Consider the following 16,414-nt stretch of genomic DNA (forward strand, 5'->3'; position numbering starts at 1 on the left):
GTCCATACAGAGGCTTTGTCAGCTTCTGGTTTAAGGTTTTTTTTTCCCCTCTTTTAATCCTTCATTGGTTTTGTTATTTCTTAAAACCACTCAAGGAGTATACAAAAGCTAATTGTAAGGATGTTTGGATTTGTTACTTAGTTCTTCATTTTCTGAAATTGGCCTAAACTAAATTCCCCATAAAAACATGTGGAACCACTTAGAAATTTGGGAAGATAACAATCCTCTGCAAATACCATACCCAAATACAAATTACACAAGAGTTGCTAGTCTCAACTGTATTTCCCAAATGGAAAGGAAGAAAGCAGCTGCCTTAAGGATTTCTATGAACCACAAATCAGGTTTTCAGTTAAAGAGAGACATTTTACAGTTAAATCAGGCTTTATTTTTCTAGAACAATATGAAAACATTTCAATTATCTAAATTTCCCACCCAGTAAGCTAGTATCCTTAGTGACTACTTTTTTCCCCTTTTCTTCCTTGGCAATTGGAAGTAAAAGGATTAAAGTGGAATGATGGCAAGTCAGAAAGTAACCAAGATATGTGGGAAACCAAATAAATGTATTCTGCAGGGATACTTTGAAGCATATTTATAATTTTCTTCTCCTTCTCCTCCTCCTCTTCCTCCCTCCCTCCTTCTCTCATTTCCTCCTTCCTTCCTCCTTTCTTCCCTCTTGCCCGCCTTCGTTCTTTCTCTCTCCTGCTTCTCTCTCTCTCCCTCTCTCTTTCACCTGGGGCACTCAACCCCTGAGCACTCAACCCCTGAGCCACATCTTCAGCCCCCTTTTTTTTTTTTTAAAGAGAGAGTGAGAGAGGAGAGAGAGTGAGAGAGAGAGAGAGAGAGAGAGAGAGAGAGAGAGAGAGAGAGAGAATTTTTTAATATTTATTTTTTAGTTCTTGGCGGACACAATATCTTTGTTGGTATGTGGTTCTGAGGATCGAACCCGGGCCGCACGCATGCCAGGCGAGCGCGCTACCGCTTGAGCCACATCCCCAGCCCCCCCTTTTTATTTTGAGACAGATTTTGAGACAGGGTCTTGCTAAGTTGCTTAGGGCCTTGATAGGTTTCAGAGTGTGACTTTGAACTTATGATCCTCCTGCCTCAGCCTCCTGAGCCACTGGGATTACAGAACATGAGCCACTGCTCCCAGCTGTAATTCTTTTTTAAAGGAAATTTTTAGATGTGGAAATAAAGAGTACAATAGTGTAGTGAACATCCATATCCCCACCAACTAGTACTAGTACATATACTGAGGGAGAAAATACTAGTTGGTGGGGATATGGATGTTCACTACACTGTTGTTGGGCTGGGGCTGGAATTACACTACTATTCATTGGAATCTTCTCTCCCTCTTTTTTTTTTCAGTTGTCATCAGGCTTGTGGTACAGATCTTACATCTTTTTATTTCTTTTGGCAATGCTGATAAATATTTTGCTAGTTTTTGTTTTACTTTATTTTGGTTGGTCTTCATTTTATTAGGTGCTAGGTGAATATGCTGTGATTAGGGTTGGTTTCCTGATTTTTAATTGTATATCTTTTGTAACAAAATGTCTTAAAATTGAAGTATATACAGATACAGTTGAATAATGAATCCCTATATACTCATCTTCCAGCTAATTATCAACATACAGCTACATTTTTGTTTTCTTCTGTGTACCTTCTAAACCTTGTCATCCTGTCTCCCCCATTTCATGCTGGATTATTTTAAAGCAAATTCTAGATATTATATTATTTGATTCATACTTATTTATATGTCTGTTAGGTAAGCACTTTAAAAAAAGACTCCACAATACCATTGTCATATCTAAAAAACTTACTATTTTCTAAATGTGATGAAATATTCAGTGAATATTCATATTTCCTCAGTTTCTTCACAAGTGTTTTTATAGTTGGTTTGTTCAAGTTAATATCCAGATAACATTCACATTACATTTATGGTTGCTCTGTCTCTTGAGTGTTGTGTTTTGTTTTCTTTTGGTTCTGGGGATTCAACCTTAGGGGTACTTTACCACTGAGCCACATCCCCAGTCCTTGTTAAAATTTTTTTGAGACAGGGTCTCTCACAATGCCTGGCTTGAATATCTTTTTTTTTTTAACATTTTTTAATTTTTATTAGTTATTGATGGACCTTTATTTATTTATTTGCTTATATGTGGTGCTGAGGATTGAACTCAGTGCTTCCCCCATGCTAGGCAAGCACTTTACCACTGAGCCACAACTTCAGCCCCTTGAGTATCTTAATATATAGTTTATTTCTTTTCTTTTTCTTCTAGTTTATTTGCTGAAGAAACTGTTTGTCTTACAGCATTTCCTGCATTCTGAACTTCGTTTATTGTATCCCTCCTGCAGTGATAGTTTAGAATGTTTCTGTCTTGTGAGTTTCTTATAAATAGGTAGGCAGACGTGAGTATTAGATTCAAGGTTGATTTTCGGGGAAGGATGGAGAGACTAGAATTTTTCATAGCTGTTGATGTTTATTTCTTATTGCATTTCATCCAGAGATCCTGTATGGTTGACTCTTTTTTGGGGGATAAAAATTGATTCATTTGTTCTGGTGTTTTTGGCTAGATAACTTTATCTTATTGATGTGGGTTATTTAATTACCATGAAATACAGGTTTTTATTTGAAATACAGGATAAATACTTTTTTCCTTTACCAAATTTCAGAAGAAGCTATTGATATAATAATTATTTGCAACTTTTTTTTTTGGTTTCAATCTTAAGTGTCCCCTTAAGTCCCATATGCTAAAAGCCATTTGCCACCCTGAGGCACTCTTGGGAGGTGGTGGAAACTTTAGGAAGTGGAGCCTTATGGAAGGAAGCTTGTCACATTGGCGGGGAACATGCCCTTAGAGGAGGTATGAGCTGAGCAGCTGTGCTCCATCCTGTGCTCCCTTATCCTTGTGTGCTACCCTATGCAGGCCCCCAAACGGTGGAGTCAACTGACCATGGACTGAAACTTTTAAACTGTGAACCCAAATATTTCAGAATTTCCTCCTCCTATGTTGATTTATCTCAGGTATTTGGCACAGCATCAGAGAGCTGACCAAGAATCTATTTCTCTCTCTCTTTTTTAAATGATACCCCAAATTGAACCTAGGGGCACTTTAATTCTGAGCTGAATCCCAAGTCCTTTTTGTTAATTTAGAAATGGGGCCGAGTTGCGGAGGCTGGCTTCTACCTTGTGATCCTCCTATCTTAACCTACCAAGATGCTGAAATTACAGGTGTGCACCACTGACCTGGCTAGTCTGTTTCTTTTTTGGCTATCATTATTAACTTAAGGACTTTTATATAGTCAGAGGATTTCAACCAATTAGTCATCCCCGCTGGGGATTGAACCCGGGGTGTTGGACCCAGGGGGGTTGAACCCAGGGGTGCTTTACTGCTGAGCTATATTCCCGGGCCTTTTAACATTTTTTATTTTGAGACTGGATATCTCTAACTTGCTAAGGCTGATCTCAAATTTGTGATCTTTCTGCTTTAGCCTCCCAAGTTTCAGGGATTACAGGTATGCACAATGACTGTAGTCATTCTTTTTTTTTTTTTTGTACTGGGGAATGAACTCAGGGGTACTTCGTGTAAGGTCAACCTTGTAATGCTAGATCAGTTAGCTGCTGCCATGTTTCCTGCAGACAACTTTATTTCCTCTGATTTGAGTAAACAGATGCGGTTTCATGAAGAATTGAAATGTATAACTGAATTTGTGCAGAACTGTTTTGTAATGGAATAACATTACAATACTTATTACTTACTTACTTACACTGAGCCACATCCCCAGCTCTATTTTGTATTTTATTTAGAGACAGAGTCTCACTTAGTTATTGAGACGGTTTTGAAATTGTGATCCTCCTGCCTCAGCCTCCCAAGCTGCTGTGATTACAGATGTGGGCCACCATGCCTGACTTAGTCATTCTTTTTGATAGTTATGTTTTTTTAACTTTCACCACTCCCTTCAAACTGGGTTTTATGCCCTTTGACATGACCCTGTCAGACTTTGAAATAAGGAATAAGTTTATTAAAAGGCTATATAATTTCTTTCTGGAGAATATCATCAAATCTCCAATAGGCATAGCATTAAAAGTATCTACACTACAATGGGGAAAAAAAAAGCCATAGAGCAAAGTGAAAACTTGATCCCCAAATGTGTATTGTCAGGTTTTTGTCTTAAAAAGCATCTTTGTAAATTTTTCCTATTCAGATAATCAACTTTCTGGGCCATGGATTAAAGGGCTGTAAATTTGGAAATCCAAGAGTTCCAACATATTCCACAGTTAAAAAGTCCATTCTCAGAGGAAATGAGGATGGGTTTGCGTCCTAACCTTTGCCATTTTTTCCCCAACATAAAACGTTGCTAAACATGCTGCCCTGAGAAGGTCAACCTTGTAATGCTAGAGATCAATAAGCTGCTGCTGTGTTTCCTGCAGACAACTTTATTTCCTCTGATTTGAGTAAACAGACAGGATTTCATAAAGAATCGAAATGTATAACTGAATTTGTGAAGAACTGTTTTGTAATGGAATGACATTACAATACTTACCATATTTCCAAATCTCCGGGAAGTTTGTGTCTGACATTTTAAAACACATGTTGGTTTTATAAATTGCCACTCCCCCCAAATTCTATGAATAATGTTCATCCCATAAGAAATAGTCTTTTTCAGTTTTGTAGCTTTTCTTTTGTAGAATAAATGGGGTTTAGTTTTATCCTTGTGCTGGTAGTAGTCACTATCATGACTCTTTTGTTAAGTATTAAATATGAACTGCCAGTTTAAATACTTTGAGTACTTACTGAATGTTGGGCTGCAGTACAAATAATGCAGCTGCATACCATACTAATATAAACAAAATGTCATGCTTTGAAAAAACGTTTATTCTCCAAGAATAGAAAGAAGTATAATGAAATTCTGTATTTATTTTCCAGTGAGTTACGTTTTGAAGTAAATAAATGATGATACTGTATTTTAGTTAGAAATATTTCTTTTCATGCCTTTTAGGCGTTTTGGTTTGTAAAATAATTATAAAATAACTATCAGATTATTTTAGCAACTGTAAGAATCCCATTAATTATTTTTGGACAACCAACACTGAAAAATATGTCAAATTGTTTTAATGGCAGAAACTTTGAATACGTTATTTCTAGTAAATTAAGTTATTCTGTGAATTTTCCAGATGGCAAAAGCAACTAGAATAATTTGATTCATTATTTCTTTCTCATTTGTGATATTAATGAATTGTGAATTAGTGCAGTTTAAATTGGTACTAGAGTGTCCCTTTGAAACCTTAGAACTGTGTTCTTCTTATATGAAAAATAAAATTATTTGTGTAGAGAGGTAGTTATTTTCTATATCACTCTACAGAGGATCTGAGGGAATATATTTGTGGGAATATACAGGAAATATATTTGATACAGTTGCTTACATAAAAACAAATTAGGGCAGGTAAATTAGAAATAAGAAGAAAACATCTAAATGAGAATCTAACCTTTACATATACAAACTGTAGCTGTGGCTTAACAAATTTTTATTGATATCTGTCTTTGTGTATTTTTGTATGTGTATTTGTATGTTTTGTCTTGTTTTTTACCCAAGAAGTACTTTTAAACTGTGTGATGCTTGATAAAACCTCTATTCTTTCTTGAAATGTTTGCTGTCAATCATTGAAGTTTTTTTCCCTGTCAATACAACTGTGAAATGTTTTGGTTTTTTAAAGTATAAAGATGAGTAAAATTTTCAATAAGAGGAAATTATAGTAATTAATATGTGATTGTTTTTTTATTTTTCAGGCTTTTTCCTTTGGTAATAAACATTTTTATACTTTTGAGCCATTTCTTTCAAGACCCTGATCCTGTGAAAGTGAGTCATATCATTCAAGGCATAGCTTATATGTCAACTTTTCTGTGAAATAGTTTCTAATTCCTGCAAGTAGGGTTAATACCTGTCTTTGCTCCCAAGAAGTTTAATGGCACTTATTAGGTTGGATTTTAAACCCCTATGTGTCATTTTTTTCAGGGCAGCAACGCTGTTTCATTCCCAGTGATTAGCACGTGATAAAGCATTCTGTAGATGTTCATGGAAAGAATGAAAACTAGCAAATGAATCAGAAGTTTTAATGAAGTTCAGATTATTAAAATGTTTGCTTCCTTTGGAATCAATGAATACATTAGCTGGTTTGGATCATCTTTTTATTGTACAGGATCTTCTGAACCACTAATAGCAATGTGAGTTGCCTTATAGTTGAATTTGAAACATTCTGTGTGTGCGTGCATATGTTGGATGCGCTCTACTGGGGATTGAACCCCTAGGCGTGTTACCATGAGCTACATCCCCAGCCCTTTTTAAAATTTTGATATAGGGTCTTTCTAAGTTGCCCAAGCTGACTTCAAGCTTGCCATCTTCCTGGTATTACAGATGTGCACCACTCTGCCTGGCTTCATTTCCAATCTTATTTTACCATTATGCTGTTATTTGGTTATGTCCTTCTGCTTTTAAAATGCTGTTCTTATTTTATTATGCCACTCATACTACAAAACCTTTAGTAGCTCTCTTTTACCTATGGGGAAAGTCAAAATTAACAATTCATGTCTTCTCTCCCATCCCATTAGATCTTATGCTTTATATAGAAGATTCTTCCCTGCCTTCTGTGGAGCTATATGTTTTTCAGAATTTTAAATGTTATTTTGTTACTGGGGATTGAATCCAGTGGCACTTTATCACTGAGTTGTGTCCTTAGCCCTTTTTAGATTTTTTTTTTTTTTTTAATTTTGAGACAGGGTCTCACTGAATTGCTTATGGCCTTGCTAAATTTCTGAGGCTGGCCTCAAACTTGGGATCTTTCTGCCTTAGCTTCCAGATTGCTGGGATTACAGGTATGTGCTGCCCCACCAGGCAAGATAATATCTATAACTACCTGGAATTTCTGCTTTCACTTTGCCTACCTGGTTCCTATATGAAATTATAAAACATGAGTTCTAGAAAATTCTGACAGTTCTTTAACTCAATCTTTTAACTTATAAATGAAAAAAAAATAAGAAATTGAAATTTTCATTGATTTCCTGCTGCCCATCACCCATGTACAAAGCAAACCAGCCTCAGACCCAGGTTATAACCAATGTCTCTTTGTTCATTTTTCACAAAGTCTTTTTTTCTTTCTTCCTTTCCCTTTTTGTGATACTGGGGATTGAACCCAGGGCCTCATGCATGTGAGGCAAGTGCTCTGCCATTGAGCTACATCCCCCCCCCCCCCAATTTTTTATTTTGAAACAGGGTCTCATTAAGTTTTCTAGACTGACCTCAAACTTGGAATCTTTCTGCCTCAGCCTACTGAATCTAGTGGCTCTTTATCATTGAGCTGTGTCGTCATGCCCGGCCATAAGGTGTTTTATTTTAAATTGCAGCTGAAAATTTTGTTTTCCTCCAACTTTCTCTAATCACCTCAGTTAGAAGATCTATTCTGGACTTCAAACTTTGGTGCTGCTTATTGTATTGTGAGAGCATTGTGTTTTCTGTTGTAACAATAATGAACAATGACATTGCTAACCTTTGCTTACTTTTTGGTTTGCTCTGGACTAAAAAGCATATTGATTTTCTCATTTTACGTTACAACCACACTACAGGACATTGTTATTCACGATTTAGAAATTAGGAAACTGAAGTGTAGAGAAGCAAAGTCCTAAAGGTCATAGGTTTAGACTCAGGTCTGATCAGAATAAGACTTACCTAGCTTGTATTATAATATTTTACTTGTGTTCATCTTTTTGCACTGGATTGTAAGACTTTTAAGGACAATGAATAGTTCATTAATATCTTTGTATCTCCTCCAGCATCTGTTGCAGAAGAGCTCGGGAAATTTGTTGACTTCCACTAGACGGATATATACCATTTGACCACATATTGAAGGTCAAGGTATTGATATAAGGTAGTGGAGAAGCAGAAGGTGAGAGGTGAAACATGTAAGCATAGGACTTACGTGTAGATAATAGATCTAAGAAAAGGACAAGGTATGGGGTCGATTGAAGTTTCAGGGGAATGATGTGGGCAGCAGAGTTCTTTAACATTCATAATTTATTGGTTGAAAGGAAGGTATACATTTGTTTACTTATAAGAGTTTGGGATTGCATCTCAGTTGCATATTGTTTATTTCCAGCCTTGTTCATTGTTGTATTTGGTGTTTCTTTCTTTAAGTAGTCCTGAAACTGCCTGTCTACAAGAACAGGAACAAATCGTTTTCATGTAAGATTAGCCTTTTTAGCAAGAGAGGTCTGGGACACTTTAATGAATGAGGATCGTGAACTTATGTCTACTTAACCCAGGGCTTCCAAATTGGTAGAATGCTGAAGCTGTGCAAGTGCATTTTGCTATGGTATGGGTTCTGTGAGTGATTGTCCTTTTGTAGTCGTGCAGTTAGGTGTGAAGAATCTTTTGTGCTTTTTGCCTGTTAGGGAAGTGAAACCCTTAAGCTGTGTAGGCATATTGATTTCCCATTTTTTGAAGGATTTTAGGTTAGTCTTTTTTGTTCTTCTGAAATAATCCTCAAAGAATATTGTGCTAGCTTTATTATTTAGTGATCAAGATTATTGGAATGGACCAGTAGATTGAAAAGTAGGGTGATCTTCGAATAGCCTATTTTTTTTTTCTTTTTCTTTTTTGGTATTGGGGATTGAACTCAGGGGAGCATTACCACTGAGCTACATCCCTAGTACTTTTTATTTTTAGTTTGAGATAGGGTCTTACTAAGTTGCCTAGGCTGGCCTTGAACTTGTAGTCCTTGTGCCTTGGCCTTACAAGTCTGGGATTACAGTCATGTATCATTAGCAGAATAAATATTTAAAAATGAATGCTGCTTATGACTTGAAAGAGAGGATAAGTGATGTGTTCAAGCAAAACTAGTTATAGGAAGAACATTGCCTAGAAGAAAGATTCGAGTTCTAGAGCTCTTTCCTTCAAGTATACTTATTTATATGTCACATACCAAATTCACAGTTTGTTTATGGTGAAAATGAAACCTCAATTAACCTCTCCCTCATTTGGTTGTGAAAATAGGTCTTCGATGTCAATTTGCAATAATATATCATGAAACATATTCAGATGCTGGCATGCTGACTTATGCTCACCACATTTATTAGGGAATGTTTTAATAGGTATAAGTACTTTCTGTGCCTGTGTCTTCAAATAATTGTTGATGACAATATAGATTTAGCTCTTGTGTATTTAAAAAAATTTTATTGTATAATATATGAAGATACATTAAAACTATACAGAAATATAAGTAAGATTTATCATTTTGCCTGGCATTATGGTGCATGCCTGTAATCCCAACTGCTTGGGAGGCTCAGGCAACTTACAGAGACCCTCTCTCAAAAACAAACTAGGGATATGACTCAGAGTATCACGCACCTTGGGTTCAATCCTGAGTAACCCCCCCCCCAAAAAAAAAAAAAAAAAAAAACTAAAGTGCTTTTGTAAATTAAATAACTAAATAGTACCATTTGTCATTTTTTACTTTGGCCAGTTAAGATACTGTGACCTTCTGTGCATGCTAATTTTTCCATCATGAGTTAAAAACAAAGATTTTATGTGGCACTTGTCTTCAGAGAAATAAAAATTTATGCCATTTATTCCCTGTACATCCTCAAGACTAAAAGGAGATAAATTAATTTCATGGATGAAAGAAAATGAAGGAAGGATGAAACCCTTGTATCAAAATTCCACAGCTTTCTAAACCACTATACAGCTTATCAAAGCAAAATTTCATTGTGCTGCCTGGCTATTTCTGTGGGTTTTGATATAATAATGTATAGGATTTAATGAATAGGTACACTTGGCTCATGGATTTATCCTGTTTTTCTTTGAGTGATTTTTTTCCCCCTTCAAATAAGTTTTTAGGGATAGTCATTTCAAAATTGAGGCCATTTTGAGATATGCTGTAGAATTTAAACAAGTACCTTGTTTCCTTTCCCCATTACACCCTATTTCTTTTGGAGTAAATGTCCTTTGTGGATACAGCTACACTGTTCAAGAAATCATTTCATTGAATTTAAAGAGGAAAATCTTATACCAATGTTAGTATTAAAATAGCAATGTTTTCTTAAAATTTTTTTGTAGTTCACATTTGTGTACTTATTCAAGTACCACTTTGAGAATTGGAGAAAGGTTGAGTTAGAAACTTCATGGTCAGAGGATTGTATGATTGATTGATTGGTATTGGGGATTGAAGCCAGAGCTGTTCTATAAATGGGTCTCATCCTCAGCATATTTTTTAAAACGTAGTATTTTGAGACAGGTTTTAAGTTGCCCAGGCTGGCTTCAAACTTGCAGAATTTATGATCCTTCTGCTTCAACCTCCTGAGTAGATGAGATTACAGGTGTGTGCTACTGCATCTGGCTCAAAAGGCTCATTTTAGATTGAATATAATTACTATCTCATGGGTTTGTTTATTTATTTATTTTTTGGCTGTAAATGTTTGTAGTTCTACACTTTCAGATTGTTAAGTTTAAAAATTCTTTTTATTGGCAATTCATATAATAGAAGAATTAGCTGAGGAAATCAGAAAACTTTGGACAGTACATTGGCCAAAAGTTGGATTTTTTTTTTGGCACTGGGGATTGAATCTAGTGGAGCTTAACCACTGAGCCACATCCTCAGCCCTTTTTATATTTTATTTAGAGACAGGATTTCACTAAGTGGCTTAGTACTCACTAAATTGCTGAGCTCAGGCTTTGAACTTGTGATCCTCCTGCCTCAGCCTCTGGAGCCGCTGGGATTACAGGCAGGCACCACTACTACTGGTTAAGAGTTGGATTTTATTGTTGGTGAAATTTTGAATTAATTGAACAAGATAATTTGGATACCTGGAGCTTAGAATATGTTCTTTCAACATCTTTGTTGGCCTAAAGCTATTCAATTGAATTTACTGTTTATTTGAACTTGGAACTGTCTTTTGGGTATTAGTCAGCTTTTTCTGTTGTTGACTTTTGTCCATTGTTATTACTTTCATTGCCTACTCTACTGAGACCTTAAAAATCTTTGGATATTTCTCATTCTTACCTTTTACTTACTTTTCTGTTCATTGAGCCAAATGGATATTTAGGTAAATCTGCTTTTTGAATATTTAAACCAACAATTTTGTCATTTGCCTTTTTGGAGGTTGCCTGCCATACATTTAGCACTGTACCTCATGTTAATATTCTTTACCATTTTCTGTCAACTTTAATAAGATAGGGCCTTTGGTATTTCTTGATAGAGTATCTCATTTATTAGTAGCTATTTCTGTACACATGTAATTGACTACAAGTACATATTTACACAGCCTGGTAGAATCATTATATAAATGATTCAGATTAAGAAAATTGCTAAATACTAAGTGCTTAATTTTCTGTTTAGAAATATAGTGTGTGCTAGAGATAATATTTGAGGATCTAAAGTATGTAGGAAAGGCTGCACATTTTATTTTGATCTTATTACCATCCAAAGAAAAGTTTATATAAAAATCCTTTGTCACTAACTTTCTGCTTTCTGAAGATGATACAACAGACTATTAGCCAAAGTCCTAGCCATTTAGTCAATTGAGAAATACTTTCAGTAAAACCTGTTGATATAATTTGGGCAATTTATGGAGCTCCTACTCAAGCAATTTATTTGAAATACTTTAAAATCAAGGGTCTGGGAGGCCGTGGTGGAGTGGACCCTGGGGAATGGGCAGCAGAGAGGGCTGCTGAGCCCAGTGTGCTGTGAACTGCACCACTCGGTGGTTAAAGGAAGAGGTTAGGGCCTTTTTTTCCTTGCTTGCTCTGCACTTGAGCAAGTCACTTTGTTGCATCTCTGGTTTCTTATATAGTTGTTGTAAACACAGTACAGGTCATAGTAGGGGGAAACTAATGATAGAGACCTGAATTTTGTTAAAGTAGTTGAAGATCCACACACAATGGTTCCAAATAGTTAATCTAACTATGAGTATACATATGTGCATGCAATCTATTTGTTTCCCTCATTGAAGTCATCTCTTCTTTTTTTTTTTTTTTTTTTTTTTTTTTTTTTTGTGGTACTGGGTATTGAACCTAGGGGCACCTAATCACTGAGTCACATTCCAGCCCATTTTATTTTTTATTTTGAGACAGGGTCTTGCTGAGTTGCTTAGGTCCTTGCTAAGTTGCTGAGTGTGACTTTGAAGTTGTCATTCTCCTGCCTCAGCTTTCCAAGCCACTAGGATTATAGGTGTGCTCCACCACACCCAGCTCTCATTGAAGTTTAGTAGGTCTTGTGTGAGTTGGGGTGTTGCACAGAAAAAAAACCAAAAAAACAAATACTTCCCCAAGGGATTTCATTGTCAGATAAAGGACTCAGAACAATCTAATCCAGATCCAGACTTTGAAGTATTGTGATACCAACAGCTGTGGTCTATTAAATATCAACTTTCAACTGTTTGGTAGCAGTTAAATGTCACTGGAACAGTTGGCAGTTGCTTTGTAATTTGACAGGTCTCAAGGTTTCCAAAGTAAATGTATAAAATCTAAGCCGCTTTTTGACATATGAATCATATTCAGTGTTTTTATGGGGGGAAATGAATTTTTTAATTTCTGGAGTTAACTTGGCAACTTTAAAAATAGAGTTGTGATAATTCTAATCCTTTCTGCATATTTAAAAACTTATTTCCATAGGATGAAATTGTAGAAGTAAATTTGGCTTTTGAAAGAACAGTGGTTACTATACTATTTACCAGGGTGAGTTTAGAATTTGGTGGAATTTACTAAAAATGCCTTTTCACAAGTGTATAAATGGGATGGTGGTATTCTTAGGTGTTTGCAAAATAAATACTAAACTGTTCAGCTTTTCAAGGCCTAAGCAAAAAAGAGAAAGTCTCAGTATTTGCTTGATGCTTTTCCTAAATGTAGCCACCAAAGGAGGATTTATAAGGAAAGTCTTGTATTTTCTTTTCAGAATTTTGGAAAGGATAAAGAGGTGCAAAGGAGGAAAATACACATGCAAATGTAAGATGTTTAAGATTTTTTCTCTTTAGTATTTGCTCTCCATTATTATCAGTGATGATTTGTACTACTTGGAGATGAGAAGATTGAAATGTTTAATATTTGATAAATACAACTGATTGGGTATACCCAGAGAGAATTGTGATCTTTCACAGAATGCTTTGCAACACTCTTCAGCTGAATTGAGCAGTCATAATAGTGTACACTCAGTAAACTAGTCATTACAAAAAGGGAGCAAGACTGTAGCATCTGTGGAGAATTGGAAACACATGGAGTAAAGACATGGCAAATTCAGATTATTTCAGGGTGAAAAACATTGCTTTAAATAATATTTATAGCATTTGAGTAAATAAATACTTATTTACATATACATTTTTTCCTCTTCATTATTGACCTCCAATTGTACTTATGTACAGTTGTTTTTGTTTTTACATAAGTACAATTGGAGGTCAATAACGAAGAGGAAAAAATGTATATGTAAATATGTATTTATTTGTGGTAGATGGTGTGCCTTGAAGAACTTTCCATGAAACTGGTATAATTGAGCATATATTTAGATAATTTGCTGGATGATTTAGAGACCACACAACCTTTATATTTTTTATGATTATGAGATACAAAAACTTGTGTTGAAGTCTCCTTCAGTGAGGAATATATACTTTGATAATATCTTTGTTCAAAGTGCTGAAATTAGATTTAATAAGTTGATTATACATTTATAATGAACATTTTCCCTTTTAAAATATTAAATCAGGGGGCTGGGGCTGTAGCTCTGTGGTAGAGCACTTGCCTAGCACATGTGAGGCACTCTGTTTGATCCTCAGGGCCAAGTAAAAAATAAATAAATAAATGAATAAAGATATTGTCCATCTACAACTAAAAAAAATTAAAAAAATATTAAACCAGTTCTAGTCAACTTTTTATAAAGTCTAGCATGTCCTGATCATCAGGCATTGGAATATTTTTACTTTACTGCTTTATTCCCTAGAGAGAAAAATCATCACGCTGAAAGATGACCCATATCTGACAAAATAACATGTGACCAGGTAGTTTCAGAAGAGAAAAATTAGTTTTGTACAGAAGAGTAAAAAATTGCTTTCTGTGCATGTCATGAGACTTGTTGGGCATATGCATTTCTAAGGGGCCTACAATAAATAGCTTTGTGTTTTTTGGATAGTATGTGAAAACAGGCATTTTAAAACAAGAACAACAACAAAAAACCCAGGTATTAATTCTTAGAAGGTGTCAGTACTTCTCTAGAATAATTGGTATTTTAGGTGGTGATTTTCCTTTATGTATTCATAGCAGTAACAAAGTACAGATCTTCATGAATTATAATTGCTAAGTTTTAAATTCAGATATCTCGTTTTTAAAACATGTTGGAACACTGGCTTTCATTTACTAGTATTATTTATTTAGTTAGTTTTTGGTCAGCAGCCACCAGCAAAGTATGCTATGTTATTTGAATTTTACATAGGTTTATTCTAGAAGTTATGATGCAAAATATTTCATTTTGCTTTCCTTACGAGTATTTTCATCCTCGCAACTTTGAATAAACTGTTTTAAATTGCTTCTTACCAGATAATTGAATTGATTTTGGAATAGTTTGAGACTCTTAGAAACATGAATGAATACTTTTCACACAATTGTTTTAATTTTTATTTTGGGGGGGGTACAAGGGATTGAACCCAGGGTCACTTGACTGAGCCACATCCCCCAGCCCTATTTTGTGTTTTATTTAGACTTAGGGTCTCACTGAGTTGCTTAGCGCTTTTGCATTGTTGAGGCTGGCTTTGAACTTGTGATCCTCCTGCCTCAGCCTCCCAAGCCTCTGGAACTACAGGTGGATGGTGCACGGTACAATTCTTTAATTTTGCGGGGGGCAAAGAAAACTCATGTTCAACTGTTAATCTCTAATGTTTAGCTTTAGGAATTCAATACATTTTTGGTGAATGAACAAATGATTTTTTTTGTTTAATAAATTAAAATCTTCTAAATTTGGGGACTATCTTAAGGCATTGCTGTTTTTAGCATATTTACCTGTGAAATTACATGCATACGCACAGACACAGTGTTTCTAAACTATTTTAAGGAACAATTATTACAGTTGTATTAAATGTTTCTTAATATGACATAGGAAGTTTTGATTCATGTCAGGGCATTAAAATTTTTCCATTTTATTTCAAAAAGATGAGCAAGCTGCTATCCTTAAGTGTTATCTTGTAATAAATATTGGGATAAGAAGTTAAAATCACACACAAATTTCATTATTTTGCTTATGAAATATCCATATAAACTTTTTGGAATGATGCCATTTCTATTGCTATGAGTTGGACTCATGGAGCCACTATTAATCATTGGTTGCATTCAGCATTGGCCTTCTATCTTTTTGGCAAACATTGGCGTCTTTGCAGGTTCATGATGTAATGGATAATTGTTTCACTTCCCAGGCAACAGGCCCCAGAGACCCAATCTGTAGTATTCCAGGGGGAGCTCTAACAGCTTTGTTTGGGATCTGGCCCTGTGGAAAGGAAGCTTATTTGCCTTGTAGTCAAGTACATACTTGGATGTGGGTGATGTACATTTAGGTGTGAGTCTAAATTGGGGTCTTGTTGTTATGACTTAAGTGTATTTGAAATTTATAAAGCAATCAATTATACCTAATGATTCTGGCTTACAGAAAGGGAATATGGTAGGGAGACTAAAAACATTCCAGACCCAACCTACATGTAGATATTACATTGAACATTTTAGTATTTGTTTATCAAGTAATTTTCATTCATTAGAAAAACATGTTTTTCCTATGAGTTTGCCTGCTCCATTCCTTATATAGTATATGCTTGGAATGAAGAATATGTAAGTCAGGAATTCTTGTGCCTTTAAGAAGTTAGACTAATTAATGGATAAAAAATGACAAGAATAATTTTAAGAACCAAGAATGTGTATTATTGAGGTACCTAAAATAATTTAAATAATGAAAGAAGTTCGGGAAGAATCAATGAAAAGACTAGAAAAAGTGGTGGTAAGAGAAGAATGGAGGTGAAATGAGTGTAGCCTGTGCTGCGCCTAGGTAGGTGTAGAGGGCTGGACTGTAGCTGGTGGATGGACTGGTAGAGAGGGCCTCCTGCTCCAACTCAGAGAGTTAAGATTTTATCTGAAAGTCTAAGATAGGGATCCATTATAGCTTCTAAGTTGTGTCAAGGTGAAAGTAGTGTTTAAAGAAAGAAAAATAGAGGGTAATTGTAGGCAGTTCACAGGACAGCAAACCCAAAAGGTAAGTTAGTAAGTAAGCTTAGGAATCTCACTAGTAGTTAGGAAAATGTAAGGTAAAACAGACTTATATAATTATCATAATGAGCCTAAAGACCCCAAGTCTTGGGGAAGATGTAGAGAAATTGTTTTAATCATTCACTACTGATGAGATTATACATTG

The 16,414-nt window shown here is 35.3% G+C and overlaps 1 protein-coding gene across 9 annotated transcripts in view; it reads left to right on the plus strand.

The window, feature by feature from the left end:
* Epb41l2 (erythrocyte membrane protein band 4.1 like 2) overlaps window positions 1–16,414 on the plus strand; it is a 196,506-nt gene that overhangs the window by 25,506 nt on the left and 154,586 nt on the right. The window contains exon 2 of one of the 9 annotated variants that reach the window (XM_077801974.1): window positions 12,935–12,984. The exons of the other annotated variants lie outside the window; for them this stretch is intronic. The gene's annotated coding sequence lies outside the window, so the exon portion shown is untranslated. The remainder of the gene's footprint in view (window positions 1–12,934; window positions 12,985–16,414) is intronic. 9 annotated transcript variants of the gene reach the window in all.

The sequence above is a fragment of the Urocitellus parryii genome, chromosome 8, assembly GCF_045843805.1.
Source record: "Urocitellus parryii isolate mUroPar1 chromosome 8, mUroPar1.hap1, whole genome shotgun sequence".
Classification (NCBI taxonomy): domain Eukaryota; kingdom Metazoa; phylum Chordata; class Mammalia; order Rodentia; family Sciuridae; genus Urocitellus; species Urocitellus parryii.